Here is a 15,967-nt window from a genome sequence, read left to right on the forward strand (position 1 = left end):
TGTCAGTCCCCTGGGCTGAGGGTTTTACACACCTTGGAGCCCTAGGAATTGCAACTGTCACAATCTCCAGGGCTTGGGGATGCATGAGGCATCCCTGTGTCTCCGAGCCCCTCAGCTGAGGGGGTGCCCAGCTGCGGGAGCTTGCTTCTTGCTAGTATAGGTGGAGCCCATTATCAGGGGTGCACCGGCAGTAAGGTGCGATGGGATCTAACACACAATCCCACAAACATCATGCCTTCTGTCATGCACATATGGCATGGCACAAAGCATGATTGTGTTGTCTGGTTATTAGATTCCATCACAGCTTTACCTGCACATGTAGAGGGGGCCCTAAGGTCAGCACTCATCTTGGTGTACTAGATATAACCTGCTTCTTTCCTATTCATTTCCTCCAAGCATAGGTGAAGTGTGCCTTTGTATACAAATCTAAATCCTAACTCTCTGGCATATTTATATGCTTTACACATAGTGCTTGGTTGGCAATGGTTACTCCAATTAGCCCCGTAGGTTTTGATGCTCCTCTTGCTGCCATTTTTATAACTGTGCAACTCCACTGGTTTGGTGACCATATTTTCAAATCTAAAAACAAGACACTTCTGTGACAACACTTTTGGGATCACAAAACATTTGCAATGAAGACAAAAGAGCACTTTTTCTTCTCTGGAACCGTAGCAGAGGAAGTGCTCTGGCAGCATCTGTGTTCACTGTGACGTTCTCTTCACCCTGAGTAACATTCATTACTGTGAACACTTTCTTCCATCGGACTGTCTGTTCCTGGTAGACACAGAGCAAATTCAGCTTGGTATAATACTGCAACTGCGCAACGGTTTTGCAGTTATATTAAAAATAAAAGTTTTGACTGACTAACATGAAATACTAAGGCATTTCCAGTGACCCAAAAGAGGTAAAAAGCCAGGGTGTATGCTCCCTTCATGATAAGTCTGTACCCTGCAGTTTTTACACTTGTGGGAATCCATTGCAACTCCTTTGATTTTTTTCAGCAGTAACAAACTCCAAAAATTCATGTAAGGAGTTGGCCTTTTGGTATAGAGCCAATATGAACAAAATTTAGTGAGCAAGTACAGCTCAAGTACAACTCAAGGTGAGTAGGAGAGGCTGAAGCATGGAGTATATCTGGTGACTGTCATTACCTATGTGCACTTTGGTACAGGAGAAGAAGGCTTGGTGGAAGTTGGCTCCCAGATATACTCTCCCTCCTCTCCTAGAATATGATGAAGCAAAGTGTTGCTGGATATAATGGTGGCTTGTAGTTCCAGATATTATGGTGTTGCCTTTTCTCCCTTTGCTTCTTTTCTCCCTCAGTAGTATATGTGGAAATTGGTCACCTGGGTCCCCTTGAAGAGAGAATGGAATCCAGCAGTAGATGTTCTGCAACATGAAGCACACAGCTGCCCAGCATGTTTCTGTGGGAATTACTGAAGAAGAATTTGAGGAAGGCACAAGAAATGTGTCATGCTATCTGTCTGGAACCCTCTTAGCCTGCAATACTGACATTGCCATTTGCTGTATACTAGGTACAAATACTCAATCATTCTGCATGCAAGACAGAAGTTCTGTTGTGTACAGTGGCTGAGAATACATTTGTTTGGGGTTTTTCAGGATTTTCTCTTGCTGTCCAGGGCCTACACGCACAGGTAACATTAAGCCTTTGGAATAAAAAACCTCTAGGCTATGCAGTAGTGTGTGCTTGCAGCAACAAAAATAGTAACAAACTTGTGCCGCTACTTTTTGTCACTGAGCACACCCCTGCATTTGCTCTTTTGTGTGAGACAAAATGACTCTCTTTGGGCAAACTGCCCTTTCCCTGCTTCTCCTGGCTCCTGGCTTTCTGGAGGAGCCAGAGCACAACAAAAGGAGGGAAGAAGCCCTAGCCAACAGAGCATCTTCCTGGAGGACCGAGCCTCCTTGTCTGCTGGCACATGCTCCTATGGCATGTACCATGCTGCTTTTTTTTTTTTTTTTAGCATGTTTTTTGCTACCAGGATTTCCTGGTAGCAAATTTTGCCCTTGCACTGCAAATTTGCAGTGTGGGGCACATTTTAACATGAGGTTTTCAATGCCACAAGCTGCACATGCCTGCATGTCTGGATCTGGCCCTAAGGTCAGCATGCATCTTGGAACACTGGATGTAACCTGCTTCTTTCCTGTTCACTTCCTCCAAACATAGATGAAATGTGCTTTTGTATACAAATCTGGATCCTAACTTCCTGGCATATCTGTATGCTTTACATTTAGTGCTTGGTTGGGGAGAGTTCAGGCTAGGTTTTGTTGTACAGCAAGCCTGCTATTAGACACCTATCAAGAGAGTATTTTTTTCAAAGTAGATGTTAAGCAGATATCAGAGCACTATTTGTGAGTAGGATTCATGAACTAATTAGTCACTCAGTCCATTACTCAGTAAGACTAGAAATAATTCGGCAGCTAGGATGAGGATAGTCCTTTCTCTGACAGCTTTCCCTGCATTTTGATCATTAAGCAATTCGGAGTTTAGCTCCATCCATCTTGTTTATCTGCCCTCAGGGGAAAGTAATCCCTGCATCCCAGCCATCTCAACAAGTTTGAAATTCAAGCATATTTTTGGTACTGTCAGTAAAATATCAAATAGTCACATTTTGATGTGAATATTGACATACATAACAGAGCTGGTGACTTTTTTTTATGTATAGTATTAGGAAAACAAATCTTTATTCCTTCTGCCTACTGGACTGATTGTAACATCTCAACACAAGTTGTATGCCCTGCCCCCTCCTTAGAGAAGGCTAGGGTTGTAGTGAACATAGAGGTCATTAAAAAACCCGTTAGACTGAAACATGCTAATCATTCCCAGCAGCACTCCCAAGGCAAGCCAAAGACATCCCCAGTTCTACTCCACCTTTTTTGAGTCTTGGGTGAGATTTATTTACACTCACTTGGGTAAGAGATACAGCTTAAAATAATCAAGCCAATGTTTATTTTGGCTTTCCTTGAATCTCTTCCTCGCATCAGAAATCTATCCAGTCCCTATGCAGTAAGTATGTCTTTAACAGATGCCTGTTATAGTGTCAGTATAAAGGATTAAGTACATTGGTTGCTCTAAAAAGGATATTTTTAACAGTGTAACACTCCAAAATGTGGGACATTCAATCATTTCTACAAAAAACTTAGAATGCTGTGGTGCTCCTTCCCTTTGTGTCAGGGAACCATTCTCTCCTATATGGGATTCTTCTTTTCTGATGTAAACATCTCTCAAAGGGAGGGTTCACCAAATTTGTTTGGTGGAGAAGAAATTTTGAGATTAGTGTGCGGGCCGGGAGCGGTCCGAGGTTCTCGGGGGCGCGCGGCGGGGCTGTGGCCAGCAGCCCTGGCACGCGGGTTGGGGAATGCAGGCCGGCGGACCAGAATTAGGCACAGACGTTTAGCGGTTGATTAAAGATTATTTTACTTACACCGAAGATGGTCGCGGTGCAGGCAGGAAAACTTGTTTGAGTTGCGGTTACAGACAGAAAAGAAGAGAGGCGGACAAGAGTTCCTTCCACGCGAACCTCTAGCCCAATCCGGTTGAAGGCTCTAAACACGCGAGCCCGTCATGTCAACCGAAGAAAACAACTCGGAGAAAAGAGCTCTGGATACACTCACACGAAGTTTGCTAGGCTCTGTGGAACTTGCGCACAGGGAAGGGGTTCGTCGAGGGATTGTTCGGCGACGGGGAGAGGCCAGAGGTTGATCAGACCCCTATAGCCTTCTCAAGGTACACGCTGGGTCTGATAGGCTCCACAGCGCTTAGAGATCTTCACGAGACGTGAAGTTCTCTTCCTCCTGATAGTTGTGGAGTCCTCCAACTTGGGTGGAAACCGCTCAAGCCTCTTATACGGCTAGCAAGCCAATCGCTAGCTGCCACGTGGGAATAATTTAGAACTGGCCAATAGTGGGACACAAATTTGCATGCGGGTGGCGGGAACTCCTTTGCACCGTGCATTTCTCTTTGCAACTAAGAAATGCACCCTGCAAAGAAAGGTCCGAGCGGCGGGAAATAATTTAGCAGTGCCGAAGCGCGCACACAAAATCGCACCCTTGGGTTGTGACAATTAGAATTGGTTGTATTCCTCAAAATAAGATGTAATGACGCAGTATGGTTAGCATATATATAGCATGAGCAGAAAGATAGTATGGTATGTTAAGGTATGGACTTACAGTATGTTAGCTACCCTGTGTTAATTGCCCATGTGTATATTCTTACCCCTGCTAAGTACAGCCTACGTTAATCAACTTATTCCCTTTTCATTGAAAGATGACTTACCTCATATTTAATGAAGCATAAGAGCATGCCTATTGGCACTTGCCATGCAGTAATTGACACACTGGGCATGTCTACACGAGATGCTAACTGTGCGGTAGTGTACAGGGCAAAAACCATGCTAATACACTACTGTGCAGTAATATTAGACTATTGTGCAGTTAGCATTACTAAAAAGCCATGTGCCGGCGCTGTTGTGCAGTAGTGCCAGTTACTGTGCATTGATTTAGTACTTGGTTATACAAGTACTATACTTAATGCGCTATAACTATGGCACATCAGTGAATGTGTAGACACTCCCACTGTGAATGTATGCCCAGGCTTACCCTGTTGTAATACATCCATGTGCTCATATGCTTAGGTTGACTTTAACAAACTGTGTTTCAGGCTTCAAGTATGTACAGTTATGTAATGGCTTGTGCTAAAACACTTACCATTTTAAGCACTGCATTCTTAAAGCATTGGTTAAAAGTTTTATGTAGCCTTTTGTAGTATATATGTCAAAATATATTTTTTCAGACATGAGTCCACATATGTTTTTCTCAATTCTTTTGCATAAAGGATTTATCAGGTAAACGTATAATTAAAAGAATACTAATACCATCGCTAATGAAAGGAGGAGACCATGCAATGCCCATTCACCATTTCAGTTTTCTTTTGTGGTTTTACTTGTTCATGCTGGTGCTCTTGACAATGGCCTTTTTGTTGTACTCTCTGATTCCCTGTTTTTTTGTCTCAGTGTTTCAACACATGGAACTTAGCTCTGATTCTATCTGGAATTCTGGCTGCAGCTAGCATTAGAGAATCTGGTACCAACAGAGGTTCCCTGGTGACTTCCTGGTATTGTTGGGATAGGACTTGGACTCCTCTGCTGTCAAAGAGAAGCCAACTTGAGGTCATGGAGACTCCTTTATCTGTAGCAGAGGTGGAATTCTATCCAGAAAAGTATATGTGAACACTAGCCAGTAAAATATTTTGGGTGTGGTATAAAGCTAACAGAAAAACACGTCCTTATTACTCATTAGATACTTGTTACTTATTAGGTCCTTTTTACTCATTAGAAATTCCATAGCACAGCACTAATCTGGTACCACAGCCAAATACTTAATTGGGTTACTACACCCTGCTTTGCTAAATTACTTCTCTGGAATTGATTGATTTAATTCTCTATATGGATGTTTAATTCAACCAGAAAGGTAGCTCTGTTTCAATCATCCACACACACATGTGCTTATAGGCATGCATGCAGACATAGATCTAGATGAAGACTGGTTGGAAAAAATGTAGATGTAATCATTGTCTGTTGGAAAATAAAGTCCCTTTAAAATAGGAATGCTTTGAGAAATCATGCCAATTTTGCTGAAATTTCACTGGGGGGGGGGTGGGGGGAAGGATGGACAACAGACAGGATGACATGGTTTCAAAATGTCCTATGTCAATATTGCAGGAAGAATAATTTGAACTTTTTTACTTTAGAAAAAAAATCTACTTCTGTAGTCTATTGTAAAGAAATAAAAATCAAATTCAGACTAATGGAATCTGAAGCAACTTCAGTGGAATTTGGCTTATAGTCTGCAAAGTTTCTTAGTAGTTTTCTAAGTGAAAAAGGTTTTATGGACATATAATTATGAAGTTGTTATTATTATATCTTACATTATCAGTCTAACTATACCTATACATGACACCTGTATCTCCTACAGGTTACTTTTATTTAACATTATATTTACTGCTCCACAAGTTATGAGAACTGGAAAAATACTTTGAGATGCACCCATTTTTAGGATTATTCCTGGGGTTGTTTCATTGTTGAAGTGAAACTCATGAGGTTTCCATGGTATTTTTTTTTACGTTTAAAGTGAGGCTGCTTGATTAGACTCTGGCTGTGGGCATTAGTGGTTCATACTGTCTGTGTGACTGGCTGGTTTGGCTTTCCTGATAATATCAGGACCACACATCTGTTTCTTGTGGTGCACAACTGGGAGCCTCTTCAGTGAAACACACACAGACTGCATATACACATTCAAATAATCTGGGAGAATTCTCACAGGTTTGTTCTCCTGGTGGGAAAAACTTACCCGGATATGCCTGAATAGACATTTGTACACTGAACCTTTGAAGAGCGGAGAGCTTGCAGGGCTGACATTGCACAGCCTTGGAGCCCTTGTGCACATCTCAGACAACTCTGCAGGTTCCTTCAGTCTGCCTGGTGACAGATGGCTGTAGTACACAGGGCACTTCCAGTGCCTGTGTCTCCCTGCAGTACAATGTGGGGATTGTGAAGGGGTTATGTTCTATTCCCTGCTTGGCTGGAGCAATAGAGTCAAGCAAATGACACTGTCTCCCTGGAAGTAGCTGGGGGTGCAGCAAAACAACACAGGATGCTGATGTATTGTACTGCAGCTTCTGCCAGAAGAGAATGTGTACAGACATTTGCTCTCACTGGAGAAACTCTCCTTGGAGTGATTTAACTCTGGTTGTTCCCAGGTTATTTTACTTGTGGAGCAGCCATTTTTACTCTGGGAGAAAAATCCTGGACATCTGTACATTTGTTGTTTCTCCTGGGAGAGTCACTCCTCTCCCAGGAGAAACTAAATGTCTGTACATGGCCACAAATCCTATCTCATATTGTGTTGAGGAGGAGCAATGGGGAGGATAAGGAGAAGGCAGTCTGTAAGGATAAGGATGAAGATACCTGGGATGAAAAAGTAAGTGATGAACTGGAGGAAAAAGAGGTGTGTTTCTAAGTTATCCTCTTCCTGTAACATATTGTCATTGTAGTAGCAGCAGCTTCTGGGTCTTTTCAGGTCTAGAAAAAAGTATCTTCTGATAAAAGCAACATGTTTCAGTTGTGTGCATTAGTACATTATTCCTTTACATCTGGGATGGTTAAATTAGTTGCTTTTCAGCTTTGTCCCTTGTGCATATGCTGATGGTCAGTGCATAGTCTGTTGGATTTACTGCTATCTTCACTTAGCTGTTTCTTTTGATCTTTTTTTTAACATATTCAATCTTAACATTCTCACCAGGCGCATGTAGGTGCCATTGAAGTTAATGGACTCCATTGAAGTCAATGGAAGAAGAAGACTGGGCCTCGGGGCATCTGTGGTCCGTTTCTAGCTCTGCCACAGACTTCCTGTGTAATCACAGGCTAGTCATTTCATTGCTATGTGCCTTCATCGTTATCTTTTAGAACAGAGATAATAAATGCTTCCTTTGTCAGTCTTATCTACAGACACTGCAAGCTGGGCAGTGAAGGAACTGTCTCTTAGAGCTTTGACCTTGGGCTGGCCTTTAAATACAACTTAGTGTAAAATACAAAATTAATAATCAGTGATGTAGCATATACTTAAATCCAAGCCAGACTGTTCCTCTCTAGTGCAGGTTATATATGTTCTAAAATAAAGAGCCTCCAGTTTCTTTGATGACCAACAACGTTCACATAATAAAGCTATCTTTTACATTATGGAAATGTATAAAGATGATCTATAGCAATGGCCCTTAATGCTGTCCAAGTCCAGATGGAATTGCCTGCTTGATCCAAAATCTCTTCTGTGTTGCCATGTGATAAGTCATGACCTTCATCATGTCTAGCCAAACTTTTTTTTTTTAATCAGCCCCAGCACTTTTCATATTGCAAAACATACTAAGCACTGTTTAAAATTGCTAAGGAAGCTGAGCGGTACATCAAGGAACATATTGCTCTCATATCATCTGGCATATATATATCTTTAGCTATTTAAGATTAAAACACATATGGAACTTGCTTTTAATTTGTCATTTTTATATTCTGAGTTGTTGAGTCCCGGCCTCAGTTGGGATGTCACATTAATTCTGTTTAAAACTTGGGGAGCAAGTGGGTTGGTTTGAGTTAGCTGTGTGCTGTATAATGATTCTGAGTTTAAGCACTGTTATCTCCAGCAAATGTCTTTGCTACAATAGTCATCTGTGTGGAGCCCTGGAGCAATTCTTGGCTTTTTTACTTGTATCACTTCACTATCAAAGCTGAAATGATTAATATTCACAGAAAAATAGATTTTCCCAAAGCAAATCTTCCTTTCTATTTCTATTTGGTGAGAACCAAGCCTTCTGCATATATTATATGGTCCTGCTAGAGCCAGTTCTGAGAAGTGAGGATGTGTATCTGTGAATGTGCTACAAACACATCAGTGCCTAGGCATGGTAATTGGAAAGAAATTGTAAACACATCCAGATACCTGCCTCCTTTCTTATCTTTCCTGATGCAGAAATCCTGATCCACATTTTTGGTCCTGTTCTCCCTTCACTGAGGCTGGTGTAGAATCAGGGGTGACCCTCTTGAAGAGGATGGACTTGTTTTGTGTGCAAGCTCGAGCAGAATCAGGCCCTTTGTCACTACACAAATTGATTGCTGTGCTTTTTTTGCTTACTGCTTGTTTGACTAGAAGGTGACGGCTAGTACAAAGCACACCAGCTGCTTGGCGTGAAGAGCAGAATTGCGTGATTGCCCCACTCGTAGCCTGGTACACGCGGAACCTATCAAAGCTTAGGTCAGTTATAAAGACCAGGATTTTCAAGATTAGGCACTTAGCTAAATTGCCTGGGTTTTTTTTTGTGTGTGTGTGTGTTTGTTTTTTTTTTTTTTTTTTTTTTTAAGTGCAGAGCACCCAGTAGCTTCTATTGACCTGAAAATACTGAGCACTTCTGAAATGAGTTTACTTCCTTAGAAGCCTGAATATGCATTTAGGGTCCTAATTTAAGATATTCCTTTTTTAGGGTACTTTAGCTGACTTTGTTTAAGGTCCTGTATAAAGAGGGGGAAAGGGTCTGATTTAAAGCCTGCTGAAGCCAAAAGGTTCTACTGCTTTCCATGGGCTTTGGATCAACTCCCAGGAACCATTAACCTGCAGGATACCGGTTTTAAGCTGTAGGTCCTCTTGAATCTTTCCCCCCCAAAATGTGAGAGTGGTTGCTCCTTTAACAATGGGGCATTTTGCTTTGCAGAAATGAATGCCCTTTGCTATTCAGAACATCTCCATTTTTTCACCCATTTCAGACCAACTTAAAAAAAACATATTTATATTTTACTGGCTTTTAACTGATTTAAATTAATTATTTAAATTAATAATGGTTTGGGACACCTCTGGAGGTGTGGGAGGGTACAAGGGTCTTTGAGTGTCTGTACCTTGGTACTACTGTGTGTTGTTACCTGTTCTTGAGTGAATACACCACAGCTTTACTGTTTGTTATCTGTTATTCTGTTTCTAGGTATATGTACTTTAATGTTAATATTTATCTACTTGTATTTGTTAATTTCTCCCTAGCCTGTTGGCTTGTGACCCTAATCCCTAACATTTTCTGCATAAAATTGGGAACCTTCCTTTTGGCTTCCTGTATCAGTTCCTGGGGTGGTGGGATTTGTTATAACTGGTGGCAGCGGTAGTTATAGGCTGTGTAGGGTGTGTATAAATGTTATTGCTGTATGGGTATTTGAGCAGGAGGATGAGTACCTCAGGGGAGGGACCCCCATTCCGCAACCTAGTGTCTCAAGGCCAGTATTCAACCCAGAACCCTTTAGAGGGGAACACCAAGAATGGGAGACTGGCATTAACAGTTTGAAATGGCAGCTGAACTAAATGGGTGGGATGGGACCACCGAGCTAAAATTTCTGAGACTGTTACTCATAGGGAGAGCCAGAGAGGCCTACCGTGGGACCATGCTGCTTTCTTTAACCATAAGAGGATGGCAACAGAGTCAGCACAAGAGTTTGGCCTGACTCTAAGATGCTTAGCCATAAAAGCCTTCCTACAAGTTGGCCCACAGGTACAAGACCTACTGCCCCATGATGACTTTGTCAGCAATGCCTTCCATGGGGATGTGCAGGCTTAACTCTGGGAAAACCCCAGAGTCTGAATGAGCCCATGTCACTTGCAACCGAGGTAGAGCTGGTAAAAAAGCTGGGGGCTCTAGGTATCCAGGGCACCAAAGCAAGGGTACATGTGCATGCCAAAAAAGAAGTCAAAAGAAGCCAAAAAATTAACAGGAGGAACTGGTCTTTCTGTTAAACAAAAATGACTACAATCTCATAGGGATAACGGAGACCTGGTGGGAATCCTCCTATGACTGGACTATGGGTATAAATGGCTATACCCTGTACAGGAGAGATTGTGCTGATAAAAGGGGTGGGGGTGTAGCTCTCTATGTGAAGGAGAGCGACACGTCCCTACAAGCTGAGTTTGGCACCCAGCGAGGATGACTGGAGACCCTCTGGGTTGGAATACAAGGGGAACATGGTGAAGGGGATACAATGGTAAGAGTCTACTACAGACCTCCAAATCAGGAACAAGAGCTTGACCATGAATTCGCCAAGGAACTGGCCAAGGCTGCACACTCTCTGAGCATGGTTGTCATGGGAGACTTCAACCACCCAGACATCTCATGGGAAGAGCACTCAGCCAAATGTGATCAGTCTCAAAGCTTCCTCACATGCGTGAATGAGCTCTATCTGTCTCAAGAAGTTTATGGGCCAACAAGAGGTAAGGCGCTGCTTGACCTGGTACTGGCCAAAGGGGATGATCTAATCAGTGACCTAAGAATCGAAGGGAAGCTGGGTGACAGTGACAACGAGTTGATCACTTTCACTATCCATTGCATAGCTGGCAAGTCAGCCAGCAATGCAGTAGTCCTCAACTGTAGGAAAGCCAACTTTCATAAGCACAGAAGGCTTGTTCTTGAGGCCCTGAGAGGCCATGATTTGACAGGGAGGGGGATTCATGATGAGTGGTTGCTCCTTAAGCAATCCTAGAAGCACAAGGGAAGTCTACCCCAACCTGTAGGAAAGATGGTAAAAGGGCTCAACAACCCCCTTAGCTCAGCAAAGAACTCATGGACCTCCTACATTTAAAAAGAGGTGTATAAAGGCTGGAAGACAGGGAACACCACTAAGGAGGAGTATTTTGCACTGGTCTGCACGTGTAGGGAGCAAAATAGGAAAGCCAAGGCTGCAACTGAACTCAAGCTGGCTACACGAATCAGGGACAATAAAAAGTCCTTCAGATATGTGGGGAGACTAAAGAAAAACAAGGTCAACATTGGACCCCTGCTAAACCAATTGGGGCAGCTGACTACTGACACCCAGGAAAAAGCCAATCTGCTTAATGATTACTTTGCATCAGTTTTTCACCAGCCCAAAGGGACCACCCTGTCTAACATGATGCGGGATGACCAGGGTGAGGGTGAATATATGCCCACCATTGGCATAGATCTTGTGAGGGAACACCTTGAGAGGCTGGACCCCGACAAATCATCTGGTCCAGATAGATTGCACCGAAGAGTGCTAGAGGAACTGGCAGACATCATAGTGCAGCTACTGGCAAGGATATTCAAGAACTCGTGGAGCTTGGGCGAAGTACCTGAAGATTGGAAGAGGGCCAATGTGGTGCCTATCTTCAAGAAAGGGAGGAAAGAACACCTGGGAAACTACAGGCCAATCAGTTTGACCTTAATCCCCCAGAAGATCTTTGAAAAAATTATTAAAGAAACTATTATTGACAGGCTAACAGAAGGCAATATTCTGAGGGATAGTCAGCATGAGTTTGTTGTGGGTAAATCTTGCTTGACCAACCTAATTTCCTTCTATGACCAGGTGACATAGCATCTGGACAAAAGGGAAGAGGTTGATATCATATATTTGGACTTTAAAAAAGCCTTTGACCCGGTATCCCATGATGTCCTCATGGAAAAATTGGGCAATTGTGCCCTTGACTATACCACAGCCTTATGGCTGGGGAACTGGCTTCAAGGCTGAACCCAGAGGGTGGTAGTTGACAGAACCAAATCAACATGGCACTCAGTAACCAGTGGTGTCCCCCTAAGACTCCATTCTTGGACCTGTACTCTTTAATGTCTTTATAAATGATTTGGACTCTGGTGTCCAAAGCAGACTGGCTAAATTCACTGATGACGCCAAACTTTGGGGAAAAGTATCCACACTTGAGGATAGGTTGGTGATCCAGGCCAACCTCAATAGGCTTGCAAGGTGGGCAGATGAAAACCTGATGGCATTCAATATGGAGAAATGCAAGGTGCTCCATCTCGGGGAGGGGGGGAACCCACATCACACTTACAGGCTTGGCAATACTACACTCACTAGCACCATGACCGAAAGAGACTTGGGGGTCATGACTGACCATAAGATGAACATGAGCTACCAACGCGATACTGCAGCTGGCAAGGCAAACAAAACTCTGGCTTGAGCAAGACCCAGGAAGTCATCCTCCTGCAGTACTTGGCCTTTGTGAGGCTGCAGCTGGAGTACTGCATCGAATCCTGGGCTCCACAATTCACGAAGGATGTGGAAAAGCTTGAAAGAGTCCAGAGGAGAGCCACACACATGATCAGAGGGCGAGAGAACAGGCCTTATGAAGAGAGGCTACGAGCTATGGGACTTCAGCCTGGAGAAGCTCAGGCTCAGGGATGACTTGGTGGCAGCCTACTAGTACATAAGGGGTGTGCATCAGGATCTGGGGGAACGCCTGTTCACCAGAGCACCTCAAAGGATGACAAGGTCCAATGGTCACAAACTCCTTCAAGACCGTTTTAGGCTGGACATAAGGAAAAACTTTACTGTCCGAGCCCCCAAGGCCTGGAATAGACTGCCTCCAGAGGTGGTGCAAGGACTCTGGACACTTTTAAGAAACACTTGGATGCTTATCTTGCTGGGATCCTTTAACCCTAGCTGACTTCCTGCCACTTGGGCAGGGGGCTGGACCCAATGATCTTATGAGGCCCCTTCCAGCCCTAAATGTATGCTCCCCTGACCTCAGCCGTTTTCCTCTAGCTGTGCCTACTGGCTCAGAGCCCACTATTCAGGGCTGCAAGCTTTAGGCACAATGGGTGTTGCAGACTTGAGGGCCTGTCACCATGTATCATGCCACTGCCTTTAAATCCTGGCCAGCTTCTCCCTGCTGGGCTCAGAGCTAACCTTCCAGTCTCTGTTCTCTGTCTTCCCAATTGTATTTGAATGTGGGTGTGAGCATTTTCTTTATAAAATTGGGAACCTTCCTTTTGGCTTCCTATGCTAGTTCTTGGGGTTGCAGCGTTTATATAGACTGCTTCTCTTGTAGGCCATTCAGAGTTCTTAGTTGGCTTTTCAGGCTGGGACTGGTTTTCTCTGCCCTTCCTTGTTTCTTCAATTGATGAACTGTATTTCCCCACAAGCTAGGACACTGAGGAAGGTCTCACCTCACCTCAAATCACGTTGCAGTAGATCAGGACATGATTCTGGAACAGGGTACAGGGCTCTGAGGCCAAGGTTTGGCTTGGTGGTTTGAGTTCCTTTACAATTCTGCTCTTGCTAAATCACAAGAGCTGTGGTTGTTCTACACCCATAACACAGGCAGGTTTTGTCAGGATTTGCCTCCAACAGATTTAATAGAGAGTTATAAAAATAAGGTACCAGCATATATTGATGCTACTAATATCATATAGCAAGAACCCAAGTAGTTACAGGAAGTTTTTGACCCTCTGTGTCACTAAGCCAACAGATAATCTATATAGATAATGCAGACAAATGTAAAACAATAAACCTTTGATCAATACATCAATACAAAGAGCTCCGTGTGGACTGGAACATTCATTCAAGGGCTGAGAAAGGGACTTCCAAGAATAAGTTCCAAGTCATTGTTGGCTTCAGTGGAAAAGGCAGGCTGGATTCTGGGATGTATGACGGCCAGTATAAAATAAAAACTGAAAGGTGCTATTTACCCTTCATCACAAATTTTATATCAAGTTTAGGTCATTATTATTATTATTATTATCGTGCACAATGAAGGAATGTGATTGCTTTGAAGAGTGTGCAACATATGACAACCAGGATGATTCCAGATTTCAAGAATGCCTTTTTTTTTTTTAAAGGGTAATGTGTTTGAGTAAAAAGCTATTACAGATGAGAAGCAATAAAGGTAGAATATTGGAGACGGCTTAATACATGCGAGCAGGAAGTTGTAAAACCCAATCTAAAAATTAGGAATATTCAGGGAATTCAGATAAAAGAATTTAATTCCCTCAGGCTGGATTGTGACACCTCTACTGACACTGAATAGGACTTGATATCTTCCCTTCAAGCCTGTAGTACTTTATGTAGAATAAGGGCATCATATAGTTTGGATTCTAATGCTATGCAGCATAAATCTGTTCTCCCTTTACTTCAGTGGTGTTACACAAAGAATATATTTGGCTCCAAAGCTGCACAAGAAGTAAGATCGTTAGAACAAAGAATATCAGCTTGGGGAAACTATCAGATACTTTGTGTGTGGAGAATGCAGAGAATAACTGCAGTGACAAAGAGGGGTGGGGCAGGGGATCTGCAGCTGAGATGAACTTCTTGGAAATAGACCTGTAAGGCTAAGTGGCCTTTTCCTGTGTAGCAAATTGCTCTGGTATGTCTGTAAGTGTGTGCTGACCAAGAAATAGTAAGAACCTGATTCTCATTTACACTGAAGCCACTTTACGCTGCTCTGACAGTGTAAACCTCATGGTAAAGGTCTTTTTATACTAACAAAGCAGGGTAAAGTGGCCTTTGCATAAATAAGAATAAGTTTCAATAACCTTTCTTATGTGATTTGTTTTGTGTTAAAAAAGCATTGGAACAGTAATGGACTTTTCATGGGAATAATTGTGTGGCATATCTACGTTAAAGCTACTTTTATTGATATTTGAACACAGAGCTAAAGAAAATAGAATGACAAAGTATTAATCTATTACATTTTTTGCATAAATATAAAGCAGCAGTTAATACCACTTTTAGAAAGACTTCATCACTATTATTTACTAATCCCACAATGCAAAAAGAATTCAGAGAGAGCATCTGACCCAGTACTGCAAAGGCTACTGTTTCACCATTCGCCTTTTATGGCACCAGTGTTTGATCAAAAACTATCCATTCCCATTCATTATAACAGTATTTTTTCCTCTTTCTCTTTTAACTTAACAATTTGAGTTTTTAAGTGCAAGAAATAACAGCTATGTCCAGAGTATAATACTTGTATAATGGGTACACAGAAATAACATCTAGCAGGCCGATGCTATTATAAATAGTGTGTGATCTATACAGAGTACTATAATAGAACTGTAATTACCCGGGATCTCTGATGCAGTTCCACGTGTGGAATTCTCAGGGAGCCAAAGGGTTTTAGCACTTGTGGCAGCTGCAGTCTCAGTCCTGATGAGCGAATTTCTGGAGCACTTGCAGGCAGATGTGACCAACATGTGCCCGATTAGAAAACCAAAACCAAAATTAAAGTTTCTGGCTTTTCCTCTGTCCTAACCTTTGTGATCCATATAAACACACTCAGGAGATAAGCTGCAAACGGTTCATCCTTAATGCATTTATTCTTGTATCCAGGAATAGCTTCCAGATGCAGTCTTAGATGTCTGTTTCATTATTATAGGTAAAGGAAAGTCACTTATATGTAGCTGCCCCGAGAAAGGCAAAAGTGTGTGAATCTATGGCTGATGTCCTGTTCATTCAGTATACTGTTTGGCCACTAGTGGAGCCCATGGGGCTCATCTCTCTTCCACTGTATAAAAGTTATCAGTCTGTTGCTGTTTCCCAATGCCCAAACTTCTGAGTCTGTAGCCAAGCCAAGTTAATTTCTAAAAATAGTTTACTCCCTTCTATCAGGTCCCAAGCAAGGA

Source organism: Alligator mississippiensis, chromosome 3 (genome assembly GCF_030867095.1).
Source record: "Alligator mississippiensis isolate rAllMis1 chromosome 3, rAllMis1, whole genome shotgun sequence".
Lineage (NCBI taxonomy): Eukaryota > Metazoa > Chordata > Crocodylia > Alligatoridae > Alligator > Alligator mississippiensis.